Genomic DNA, 12,318 nt, shown 5'->3' on the forward strand with positions numbered 1-12,318 from the left:
AATTTTTGCTTCGATATCCCAAAGATGGGCTTTACTAAAATACATCTGATTTGGGTCCTCTGTCAATAGCGATTCACCTGTTCAATTCCATGTCAAATAAAGTGTCTAGCTCAGAAGTATTGCAAGATTTAAACTTCAATTTTAAAAACTAAAGATAAATACAGTGAAAAAACTAAATACAATTATATATACACATCTCAAATGTTCATAAAATAAAACTTACCAACTGTGTCAAGGGCCAGTCTTGCTCCTTTCATCTTAGCTGATAAGAATCCCTACCACAAACTGAGGCCATTCACACTTACTACAGAAGGATCATTTGCCCAAAGTATATTAAAAAATAATAAAAAATAATTCAAACATTTAAAAAAATCCCTAAAAGTTGTGCAGATCCTCAGGATGTAGCGATAATGCAGTCCGGGTATAGAGATGAGTGCAGTATGAAGATGGCGGCGGCAAGCGGGGGAATAATATGAATCCGGATCTCGCGAGATCCGACGGCGGGATTATGACGAAATGCCTCGTTTCGAGTTTTGAGATCGGCGGGAATACCCGAACAGTGCTCGGATCGGACTCGGATCCGCACTGTTCGGGGCTGTTCGTATTTAGAAAATCCGAGCCCGCTCATCCTTAGTATTAACTTCAAGTTTTGATTTTGGCAAAATGGCCCTCACATTTTTTATTTTTTTTAAAAAATGATAAAAATGATAAAATCACATAATTTGGCTCTTTTTTTGTTCTTACATTATTATTAACCTCAATAACATTATTTTACAGTCATTCCCAGACAATTTTTGTCAAGTGACAAGAACACTGTTACCCCTGTTTCTGTGTGAGCAATGGCACTAAGCATGGGTTGAAAATCCATATATAATGTACTTCAAAAGATGGAAATGTGAGTGATGGCATGTGGGCAGTACAGTGGCGTAGTGGTTAGCACTTCTGCCTCACAGCACTGGGGTCATGAGTTCTCCCCGTGTTTGCGTGGGTTTCCTCCGGGTGCTCCAGTTTCCTCTCACACTCCAAAAACATACTGGTAGGTTAATTGGCCCTAGTCTCACTCTGTCTGTGTCTGTGTCATACTTGCCAACTCTCCCGGAAAGTCCAGGAGACTCCCGAAATTCTTGTCAGTCTCCCGGGCGAGCTGCCATTTCTCCCGCATCCCAATCTCACCGAGAATCGCCATTTTGGAGGGCAGGAGGGGGCGGGACGAGGCCAATCGCGTCATTTTGGCCCCGCCCCCTGCGACGTGAATTACGTTTTCACGGGGGGCGGGGCCAAAATTACGCTATTGGCCTCTTCCCGCCCCCTCCCAGGAGTTGTTAAGTATGGTCTATGTATGTTAGGGAATTTAGACTGTAAGCTCCAATGGGGCAGGGACTGATGTGAATGAGTTCTCTGTACAGCGCTGCAGAATTAGTGGCGCTATATAAATAACTGATGATAGGACCTTTGGTAGAACTGTCAATGTGCACTGTGGGGAGAGAAGTAGTCCACCCCCACCTCAATGTCTGCTTCTAGGCCTGGGAGTGGAGACGACTGAGTGTGAAAGGTCTGCAGGTGATGTGTCTGATTGTGTGCAGTGGCGCACGCAGGGGGGGGGTTCTGAGTCTCTAGAAACCCCCCCTGCGCTAAGTGGCCGCCATAGCGCCGCGGCTGCTGTATAGGACAGCGCTGCCGATACGGAGCTGCTGCTGCTGCTCTCTCGTGGGTTTTTTGGGGCGTTTTTTTTGGGTGGGGGGGGGGCAGAAAGTTGAGGTTGTTTGAGAGGAGGATATCATGGAAAAAGTGAATTTTGTGCAGAGTTTTCTCTCAATAGGACACATTAAAAGGTTTTTGAGAGTAATGGGAGACAGGTGTAAGGTTTGCTGTTATCCTATAGTGTTCTGAATCAAAATGATGTGTATGGGGGATGTGAGGGGGGCTGGGTTTGTAACATTTAAGGGCTTATTTTGTGACGTCAGGAGGAGGTTAATGAATGACGATAGAAAAGAAAAGAGTTCAAGGGAAGTCGATTACTTAGCGGGCAATATGGAAAAAGGGGTGTGATGCAGGGGGAGAGGGGAGTAGAAGATGTTAAAAAAGTCTAGAAAAACTATTTTGTAATGATACAATAAATCAAACAACTTTATTTAAGGGAGTGTGTACACATTTTTTCCTGCATCCTCCATAGGCACTAATGGAAACACACATCTAGTGGTCAAATTATGATGAATATAGTAAAAAGTTTGGCTGCATAACGAACAACACATTACTCACATGTGGGAATACTTATTATTGATTGGTAAGAATAGAAACCAAACAGAAATTGCTTTCTAATTTTACAGTTTCATGTTCTTTTAATGCCTCCGGACAATAAATAATACAAAAGCAATTTCTTGCAACACTAGTTGACAAGTAAGAAGGGTTTGGAAAAAACTGAAGATCCCTTTCAAGGCCACAAACCTACGTCAGGAATAAAATATGTATTTATTTTATTATACTGAACTATATTATTCGTAAAGATGATTAGCGTGCAATGCTGAAGATAGTCTTCTCTGGCAGGTTACAGATCGTACGTGATAGCATTACACTTCCACAAAAGCTGGACGGGGGTTTACCGTATAGGGTTAACCAATCTCAGGACAACGATTTTACTTAGAATGATAGAAATAATAGCCCCAGAATCACAATGTAATGCATTCCACATGTACTGAATGGATAGACCGTCCAATCCCCACTGACGCAACTCAGAGAATGTCAGACACATGGAATGCATTCATGTACACGGACGATGAAGGCAGATCAGTACGTCCCTATAGTATAAAGTATACTGTATAACATTCTCACACCATAAAAAGCAACAACAATATAGCTGTAAAGGGTTAAATTAAAGGGAAAGCGGACACACAAATAATTTCCTAACAGCGAAGGCTGGTCAGGAGGCCACCAACCTCTTCTGTATAGGATGTAATAAACACATACCTGGCACTTTGCACAGTAAACAGTAGTATACTCTCCAGGCAAATCAGTTTCCTTGAGTTTCAGGGACCCGATCCAATATTTGGACAGTTCCAACAGTGTGATTCATTCACGTTACTATAAAGAAAACACAACCTGTGCATCTGTTTCTGTGCCTAGCTGTCAGGGTGCAGGTAAGGTCACGAGATTATGTCTATGAAGTCAATCGAGGAAAAGAGATTTCCATTCAGGATGTAACAGATTTAATGGCCTTACAGCCTGGGTGTCAATAAAATGGTCCTCGGCTCGGTGCCCAAGGATACGAAGGATATGACATTTTATGTTTTGGCTGTAACAACTTTGCCCAACCTAGAGCAAACTATATCTAAAGAGTACACTACTAGAACGTTGCTTAATTGGCTGCTATCAAATTGACCATAGTCTCTCTCTGTCTGTCTGTGTGTGTGTTAGGGGAATTTAGATTGTAAGCTCCTATGGGGCAGGGGCTGATGTGAGGGAGTTCTCTGTACAGTGCTGCGGAATTAGTAGCGCTATATAAATGGCTGATGATGATGCTGTCAGCCATTCTAGATATTAAGGGGTAATTTATTCAACATAATTAATTCATTCAGTGGAACCTCAGGATTCACACTACAGATCCTGAGTCAAAAACGCGATATATTTAAATTATTATTATTCTGAAAAGGTCAACATTTGGGTATGACTAATCACACCAACACTATCAGCTAATCAATTTCCAGATTGGCTGCCAGAGTTCTGTAGAGGAGAAAAAAAACAGATCTGCAAGCAGCCAATAGCCAAGTACCCACTGACCATTAGGCATTGAGCTCTGTATCATACAACAGGCAATTGACCCTGTATAGGACTCTGACCAGCAAGGAACAGGTCATGTATTGTATATTTGCCACTATGGAATTGGCCCTGTATATTATATTACCCTGACCACCAGGGAATGACCTTTGTATTGTACAATGGCCACAAGAGAATGGGCTCTTGTCACGCCAATATAGATGTATCGTAGATCTGCCATCAGCCAGCTCCCCAGTCTTCACCAAGAACCGCGGCAAGGTGGTGTGGACTTTGCTGCCAAGAACTCGCAGGTTGCGGCCCCCAGAACTGGTGTCTAGCGTGATGGCAGAGATGGTCACTAAAGCGGAGGCATAGATAGCAAAGTCAGCGATTCGAGGTCTGGTAAACGAGCAGGAAATGAGGTGCAGAAGTAGGTCCGGTAAGCACGGTCAACAATCCGAGGTCAGTAACACGAGAGGGCAGTAGAGTAACCAGTCGAGATCAAACACAGGGAGACAAGGAATAATGCAAGCAGAAGTGTGCAATCCAAAAGGAGCTAGACACTATGGTGAATTACCTGTTGCTCTGATACCAAACCAGTGTTCAAAGCCAGTTTAATAACTAAAGCAGGTTTGAATTCCCCATCTAGCAGTCACATAACAGTAGTATCAGGTCCGGAAGACGCTCACCCGGGGCAGAGCCGACGCAAGCAGAAGAAACATTGGCGGAGGGAGAGCGGTACCTGGACACGTAGGTCAGTAACAGCCTTGACCTGAGAATGTATAAGTATGTACGAGACAAGACCTGAACACCACAAGTCCTGTTTCGGACTTGAAATGGCTGTGCGCTCTTCTACCCCAGTAATGATGGCCCTAAAACGGTGCCCCCTCCATCCTTTCATTTCACTGCTCGCCAAAATGAGGGGCATAGTTGTGCCAACTCCATAATTTACTACAGACATTTTGTTTTTTTCCGCCCCACTCCTCACGCAAACACAGTCTTGCAAATCGAGGCACACAGCGGGGGCCAATTCTGATGTTACACGGCCTAGCAGAGGATCTTTGCTTTACACATGACCTCCACAGTTGTGTGTTGTATGCCAATTACCTGCATGGACTCCTTATAGCAGTGTTGGCTGAACTGTGACACTCCAGGTGTTGTGAAACTACAAGTCCCAGTATACCCTACCAGCAATAAGCTGCTTTATATTGGCAAAGCATGCTGGGACTTGTAGTTTCACAACACCTGGAGTGTCACAGGTTAGCCAACACTGCCTTATAGGATCACAGCAATGAATTGTATGGGACGGGTCACTATCCTTGTATACTGTGTGGGGTCATTGCTCTGGAACAACAAATGGGAGTTACTTCTGGTTTAATATGGGAGGACACTGCCAAGATTATTATGTGGGGGCACCATTACTTATTTTGTAAATAGTAATGATTTGAATGGTAAATGGGATGCATTGTGCCATGTTTACCATGAGAGCCAATACAGCTTTTACTACCACTACACCTGCCGTGAGTTCCAGCATACTTGCCAACTCTCCCAGAATGTCCGGGAGACTCCCGGAGTCCGGGTAGGTCTCCCGGACTTCTTGGAGAGTATGGCAGCCTCCCGCATCTGCCCACTTACTACTCATGGTATCCCGGCAGTGGCCGCGCCCCCGCTGTAAAATGACGCAGTTGAGTCATTACGTCACGGGGGCGAGACCAAAATGGCGTGGGCTGCATAGCCCCGTCTCCGAAACGCCCAACTCCCCCACGCAGCTCCCGGATGGGATTTTAAATGTTGTGAATAATGGTTTAATACAATACATTCCGATATCTGCCTATTCCCTATGGACCAAAACAATCAGATTGTTGTTCGTTGTTGAAAGAAGAGCTACATTTCAATGTTTCCTATTTGTGAGTCATAAGACACTCTGGCTAATGTTTGTTGGTGGCAGTTAAGCAAAGCATTGTAATCTATACCAGGTTCAATAACTCTACACAGAAATGTCCCGCTAGTATAATTGTACCCAGTCCCCTCCAGCTCCCTCTTCTCGGTGCAATGACTATTTCCCAGCCCATGAAATCCGCATAGCTGACTCCCTGCTAATATTGTACTGGGATTTCCCCTGACCTTCCCAGCTATTCCAGGAGTTTCTGGCATCAATTTCGCCATGGACCGCTTCCAAGTTCATAACTCAGTGTGTTTACACCAGACCATTTTGTTAGTAAACAGAGGCAGGTCTGTCTATGTGCATCAGACATGGAAGGAAAAGACGAGGTGTCATTAAAATGCTGCCTTAAGAAAAAAGGTCATTGGAAGTTCCATTATAACCACTTTATTGGCTATTCTCAGCATACAAGTGATCAATACCTTTATAGAAGCCAATCTGCCGTGCAGATTTTATGTATATGGAAACCTAGATAGATCTGTACCAACAAAATGGCCGACTAATGGCTCAGCTCACTCATTCGTGTCTGCTCCCTGAGGCACTTGGCAGAAAAGGTCCAATTATTATTTTACATAAACTGATATTAGTTTGTCAAAAATATGTTTGTTTGTTACTGGACAATTGACAGTATAGTGCCACATTTAGGGATATATTTACTAAACTGCGGGCTTGTAAAAGTGGTGATGTTGCCTATAGCAACCAATCAGATTCTAGCTGTTATTTTGTAGAATGTACTAAATAAAAGATAGCTAGAATCTGATTGGTTGCTATAGGCAACATCTCCACTTTTTCAAACCCGCAGTTTAGTAAATCTACCCCTAAGTGTTAAGAGTTTATCCAGCTAGAAAATGCCATTTCGCATCTCGACAACACATGCTACACTTCAGGGGGAGGAGCCAAATTTAAAATGTGTGAACGGATTTAAAAAAAAAAGTCCTGATCAGCAGCCGATTCATGCTATACACTATACATGTTTTATCTTCAGATCTGTGCTCGTCATCCATCATAACCATCAGCTGAATAGATAGTGACTCTGTATACTCTATGGAGAAGCTGATTGTGAGTGTGTACACACTGTAGGATTGTAAGGACATCGTTCCATAGCTGAACGAGATTTATAGTTCCATTGACCAATCAAATCAAACAATGATCGGTGCTTGGGAACGACTATCGTTCATCGCTGGAGCATACACACTGATGCAAAATCAGGATGAACGGTCGTTTATCGTTTCACTGACCCAATACTCGGCTGACAACACTGTAGTGTGTACCCAGCCTAATACAATAAGCTTTAAGTAAGAACTAAAATGTATTTAGATAAACCACAAGATAATTTTATTTCAAATGGCCGCCGGTATGCCAGAACAATAGTTGGACAGAGTAATAACAACAGTTCTTTGAGATATAGAAACCTTGCACTGTCTGGTTAACATGAAGACGCCTCAGTTTAGAACAACGATTGAAAGAAGCTGTTTTTGCATGAATCATTTGTCACCGATCCAATCATTTGAAGCTGGGGTAGCCAGCATGGCTGTGTTTGAACTACAACTCTCAGCAAGTCCCAGCCTCTGCCCAGAGAGGGAATACCAGCAGTTTAAAAACAGCTAAAGGCTGCCTGAGAAGTACTGTAAGGGGAGCTTTCTGTTCAGGTCAAAGGTCAGCGGCATGTACACTATGAAGAGCACATCCTTACTGTATGACCGTGTTATAGAAACGGTTCTATCGATAATGGAAGGTGGGAAGACATACTAGTGTGTGATCTACTATAAAGAATGTTTGTGACTAGGGGGTAGGTTTATCCAGCCTCCTAAAAAGGAAAGTGGAGGTGTTAACCCTAGCAACCAATCAGATTCCAGCTATCATTTATATAGTACATTCTAGAACATGACAGCTAGAATCTGATTGGTTGCTATGCTGAATTGCGTTTCTGGTTTCAAAATGTTGTGGATAAATATATCCCGTTCCTGTGCTAAATATTGCAACCTGTCCTCTCCTTATAATAAATAACTCATGTTTACAGGGCTAAAAAGTGTACCAAAAATAATAGTATTTCCTTGGCATTACTTTGGCCAGGAAGCCAGGACATATATAGAAAGATCTTTTTCCACCAACCATCAAAGCATGAACGGACATCCCATCAATCCAGTTTAGGTATTTGGGCACAGGTTCTTACAGGAAGAGTTATGTTTAAGAAGAGCTGCTGCCCAGCCTATATTTGCCTTTGTGACAGACCCTGGGAGTCATCTCCTCTGGTATTTGGCAAGTCAACATCATCCTCTCACCAACCCCGTCCCGCGTGGTGTGAAAACAACACATCCCCCTCGCTGTCATCTGCCAGAGATTGCTGGGAAGCACCACTAGTCATACCCAGAGTAGGATGGCATCGTACAGTCCGCTTCGGGTATCATGGCTAATTATTTTAATTTAGAAATAGCTGTTAACATGTACAAGGTAGAGGGCATACATGCCATGTTTGAAGCGTATCAGGTTGCCCGTCGCTGCAGTAAACCCATTAGATAAAATGAAATGTGCCAGCTTTGGAATATTTTCCCAGTAGGTTTCTTTACTGGTAGCAATGTCTATGGGCCTGAGGCATTAAGTAAAGCATAAAAAAGGAGTAACTTTGCACCTGGGCAAAACCATGTTGCATTGGAGGGGGAGGTAAAATTAAAAGGTGAGGACAGATTTATAGTTGGGGTAGGACATGTCCTAGATCAACTTTAAATGTCAGTGTAAAAATAAAGCTATCAAGTATTTGTGTGCTATGTGAAAAAGCAGCCAGTATTTATCTTATGTGCAAAATAATAAACTAATTTGCACCCCTTGCATTGTAACATGGTTTGTCCAGGAACTTATTTATTTTTTTGCCTTACTTTCCAAACTGATTGTAGAAACAGTCAATCGGCAAAATGGTTAGAAGAACGGATGAGCTTATGTGTGGTAATCCTATGGTGTAATCCTTAGGGGTATATCTATTAAGGTGCAACGATCAGATAGATGTTTTATCACTGCTTAGGGCAGCAAGAGAAAAATCTATTATCACCGCAATTTACCATTAAAATATCACCAGAGCATGATGCTAAGTGATACCAAGTGATAGACGGACTTTAAACATTTTCTGTCGGCGAAAGCTTCCCCATGGTGCCTATTTAAACAAGGGTAGTGGCGCTAAATGATTGAAAATCTTAGTTATCGCTGTAAAATAGTAAATAGAGCTCTAGAATTGTAAATAAAATATGGCTCAGTGAAACTTGATGGAGACTTTAATTTCCAGAGTCCAAGCAATTCCGTTCCCTCTTATGTCAAAAACACCAAGGGGTAAATGTATCCAGCTGCGAGTTTCCGTTGGGTTTGAAAAGTGGAGATGTTGCCTATAGCAACCAATCAGATTCTAGTTATCATTTATTCAGTACATTCTACAAAGTGATGACTAGAATCTGATTGGTTGTTATAGGCAACATCTCCACTTTTCAAACCCGCCGTAAACGCTACACACACATACATATATATGAGAAGGGTTTTGGCCTTGTTGCTGCAGAGGAATGTTAAGACTGTACAGCAGACATCAGAGGATCTGTAAGTTTTTACACTTTTGCTACCTGAGGCACACGGAAATAAATAACTCACAAATAAATAGCAGACATGCCAGTTCCCCCCCTTCCCCCAGGACGGGACGTCCGTCAGCATAAATTTAGCTACAAGTCTTAAAAGCAATCAAAGTCTGAAAACCTCATTTTATCTCACTAACGTGAGCTACGGACGGAGACAGGCGACGATCATATCTAGAAAAACTTTTGTCTCTTTGCAATCTCGCAATCTTTTCCTTGTATACAAAACATGACCGTTTAACGCTACAAAGTCACCTGCGAAAAACGGATCCACCTCTGGATCTGGCTAATTCGGGTTTCTACAGACGCATGCAGATGAGTATCCCCAACAGGACGGAAAATGAGAAAATGAAAGGGGGCCATAGATACGGGAAGCACGGTGGCTCAGTGGTTATCACTTCTGCCTCACAGCACTGGGGTCATGAGTTCGATTCCCGATCATGGCCTTAACTGTGCGCTGAGTTTGTATGTTCTCCCCGTGTTTGCGTGGGTTTCCTCCAGGTGCTCCGGTTTCCTCCCACACTCCAAAAAAACATACTAGTAGGTTAATTGGCTGTTATAAAAAAATAACCCTAATTTGTGTGTTAGGGAATTTAGACTGTAAGCTCCAATGGGGCAGGGACTGATGCGAGTGAGTTCTCTGTACAACGCTGCGGAATTAGTGGCGCTATGTAAATAAATGATGATGATGATGATGACATAGTATAGAGATAGTGATGTCTGAGCTGCAGTCGGGGACAGGCCAAGTGTTAAACACCTTTATGTAGCTGTCAAGAAATTATTTGAACCGGGTACATCTGAGAGCGGTCAGCGGACTAGTCCTCTGCAAATTATTCATACAGTACATTAAAAGTGTAGAGTGTAGAAGGAGAATTATGAGGATCTGGATGAGACGCACTTGTGAATAGCTGCCAATGTCCAACTCTTGCATCCAACCCTGCTTTCAAATAGTCGCACTCTCTCTTAACTCTCCATCTGTCTCCTGAACCCAATCCAATAGCACCTGAAGCCTTTATCTTGTAAATGACTATAACGGCTTTGAACCAGCTCCAGCTGTGTACAGTAAGCCTTAGTTTATGTGAAACTGTATCTGAAAGTCTGCTGATGTGAGGGTATGTCTCTACAAACCAGCATTTAAAAAACATTGTCATAGACTCTTGGCTGATGAATCACAGCGCGTCACGTAATAAAGTGAGTCGAGATAGGACACTTACAGCCCCCGACATAACACAAAAGCATACAGCGTTCGTACAAGAGTGAGCATTGCATTCAGTAAACAGAAAATGCCAGAGACTAAACTTGCCTGGAAGCAAACTTTTAAAAACTAAAACTGCCTCTGGAATGTGTTTCAGCTATATATACGCAGGTTAAATGGCTGTTTACACAAATTTATAAAGCTGGGTACACACTACAGAAAATTTCTCCCGATGCGATATCGTTAACGATTTTACCAACGACTGAAAGTCCCGATCAGCAGCTGATTCATGTGTACACACTATGCAAGATTTACCGTCAGATCTGTGCTCTTCATCAGTCATAACCATCAGCTGAAAAGATGGTGACTCTGCACACTGCATAGAGATCTATGGACACTGCCGGTCCTGAGTACATACACACTGCCGGTCCTGAGTACATACACACTGCAGGATATTCATGTGATAACAGTGGAAGATACATGTGTATATGTAATTATAGGATTGGCTTCTTATCAGATAATGCATCAAGCACACCCTATGTAATTACACAGTATCCACTTAAATGACCTCAAGTGAGGAAAACAGCCCGTCTCATAATGTCATTATGCTCTATGTAGACAGGTTCACATACAGGGGTCTATTTATCAAGGCTTTGTGATATTGAAGATTTCCTATCGTCTGTCTATAGCAGCACAAGAAAATCATTGCTTAGCAGTCACCAGGAGGTAATAGTAGCTCTATGGATCACTATGAAGGCTAGCCTGTCAGTAATCACGGTACAGACTTCAAACACTGACATATACCAACAATGCAGCAAGCTGTGTCCACGGATAGCACAATGCGTTCCTTACAGTGATCAATAGATCCTTATCCTGTGGTCCACTAACGCTTCACTCACCGCCAGTGCAAGGCAATGTGCCATGGGTGGCTCTGTAACCGTTTGCGAGTGTGTACTCTTAGGGGGCAAAGGAATCAGGCTGTCAGTCAGTGAGTGAGGTGTTTGTAGTATGTACACAGGTGTACCTGTGAGTAAAGCTGTTAGGAAGAGAATCAGGGTGCCAGTGAGTGAGTGAGGTGTTTGCTATATGTACCCAGGTGTACCTGTGAGTAAAGCTGTTAGGAAGAGAATCAGGGTGCCAGTGAGTGAGTGAGGCGTTTGCTATATGTACCCAGGTGTACCTGTGAGTGAAGCTGTTAGGAAGAGAATCAGGCTGTCAGTCAGTGAGTGAGGTGTTTGTAGTATGTACACAGGTGTACCTGTGAGTGAAGCTGTTAGGAAGTGACTCAGGCTGCCAGTGAAAGAGTGTGACCGACTGTTTATCACCAAAGTATTTATTTTATCTACCCAACGTGAGTCGCCAGGGTTATAAATTAGACTGTAAGTGACCCAAGCTAGTGGACGAGGCGGCCGGTAAGTGAGTGGCCAAGGTTGAAAGTGAGGCTGTGTTGTATCAGGCCTTACTCATTCTACCAGCCACTCTCACTCACTGATCAGGCTGCTGACAATGAGTGCGGATGCAAATCATTGAGCATGCCAGTGAATGTATGGGACGTTTCGCCAGTAATAGCCATTCGGACACCACATTACAACCAGATTATTGTTAAACCTTACGATAAAAGCAGCCTCATCACTTCATTAAGACAGGTGGAGTTCTGTAGTATTTGGCGATAGGTACTTCACTCTCCCTCAATCCTTAGGTCAGCAATACTGGGTATTTAAAATAAGACCCCAGTCACACAACTTTAATGAACTCATCCGCACATCAGTATCCCGGCACTCTGGATCCAGAATTTCCCAGTTCACAACTGCATAGCGCAATGT

General features: G+C 43.1%; 1 protein-coding gene across 3 annotated transcripts in view; it reads right to left on the reverse strand.

Moving 5' to 3' along the window:
- Window positions 1–12,318, reverse strand: part of ADAMTSL4 (ADAMTS like 4) — a 242,828-nt gene that overhangs the window by 144,909 nt on the left and 85,601 nt on the right. The gene's annotated exons all lie outside the window — the stretch shown is intronic.

The sequence above is a fragment of the Mixophyes fleayi genome, chromosome 12, assembly GCF_038048845.1.
Source record: "Mixophyes fleayi isolate aMixFle1 chromosome 12, aMixFle1.hap1, whole genome shotgun sequence".
Lineage (NCBI taxonomy): Eukaryota > Metazoa > Chordata > Amphibia > Anura > Limnodynastidae > Mixophyes > Mixophyes fleayi.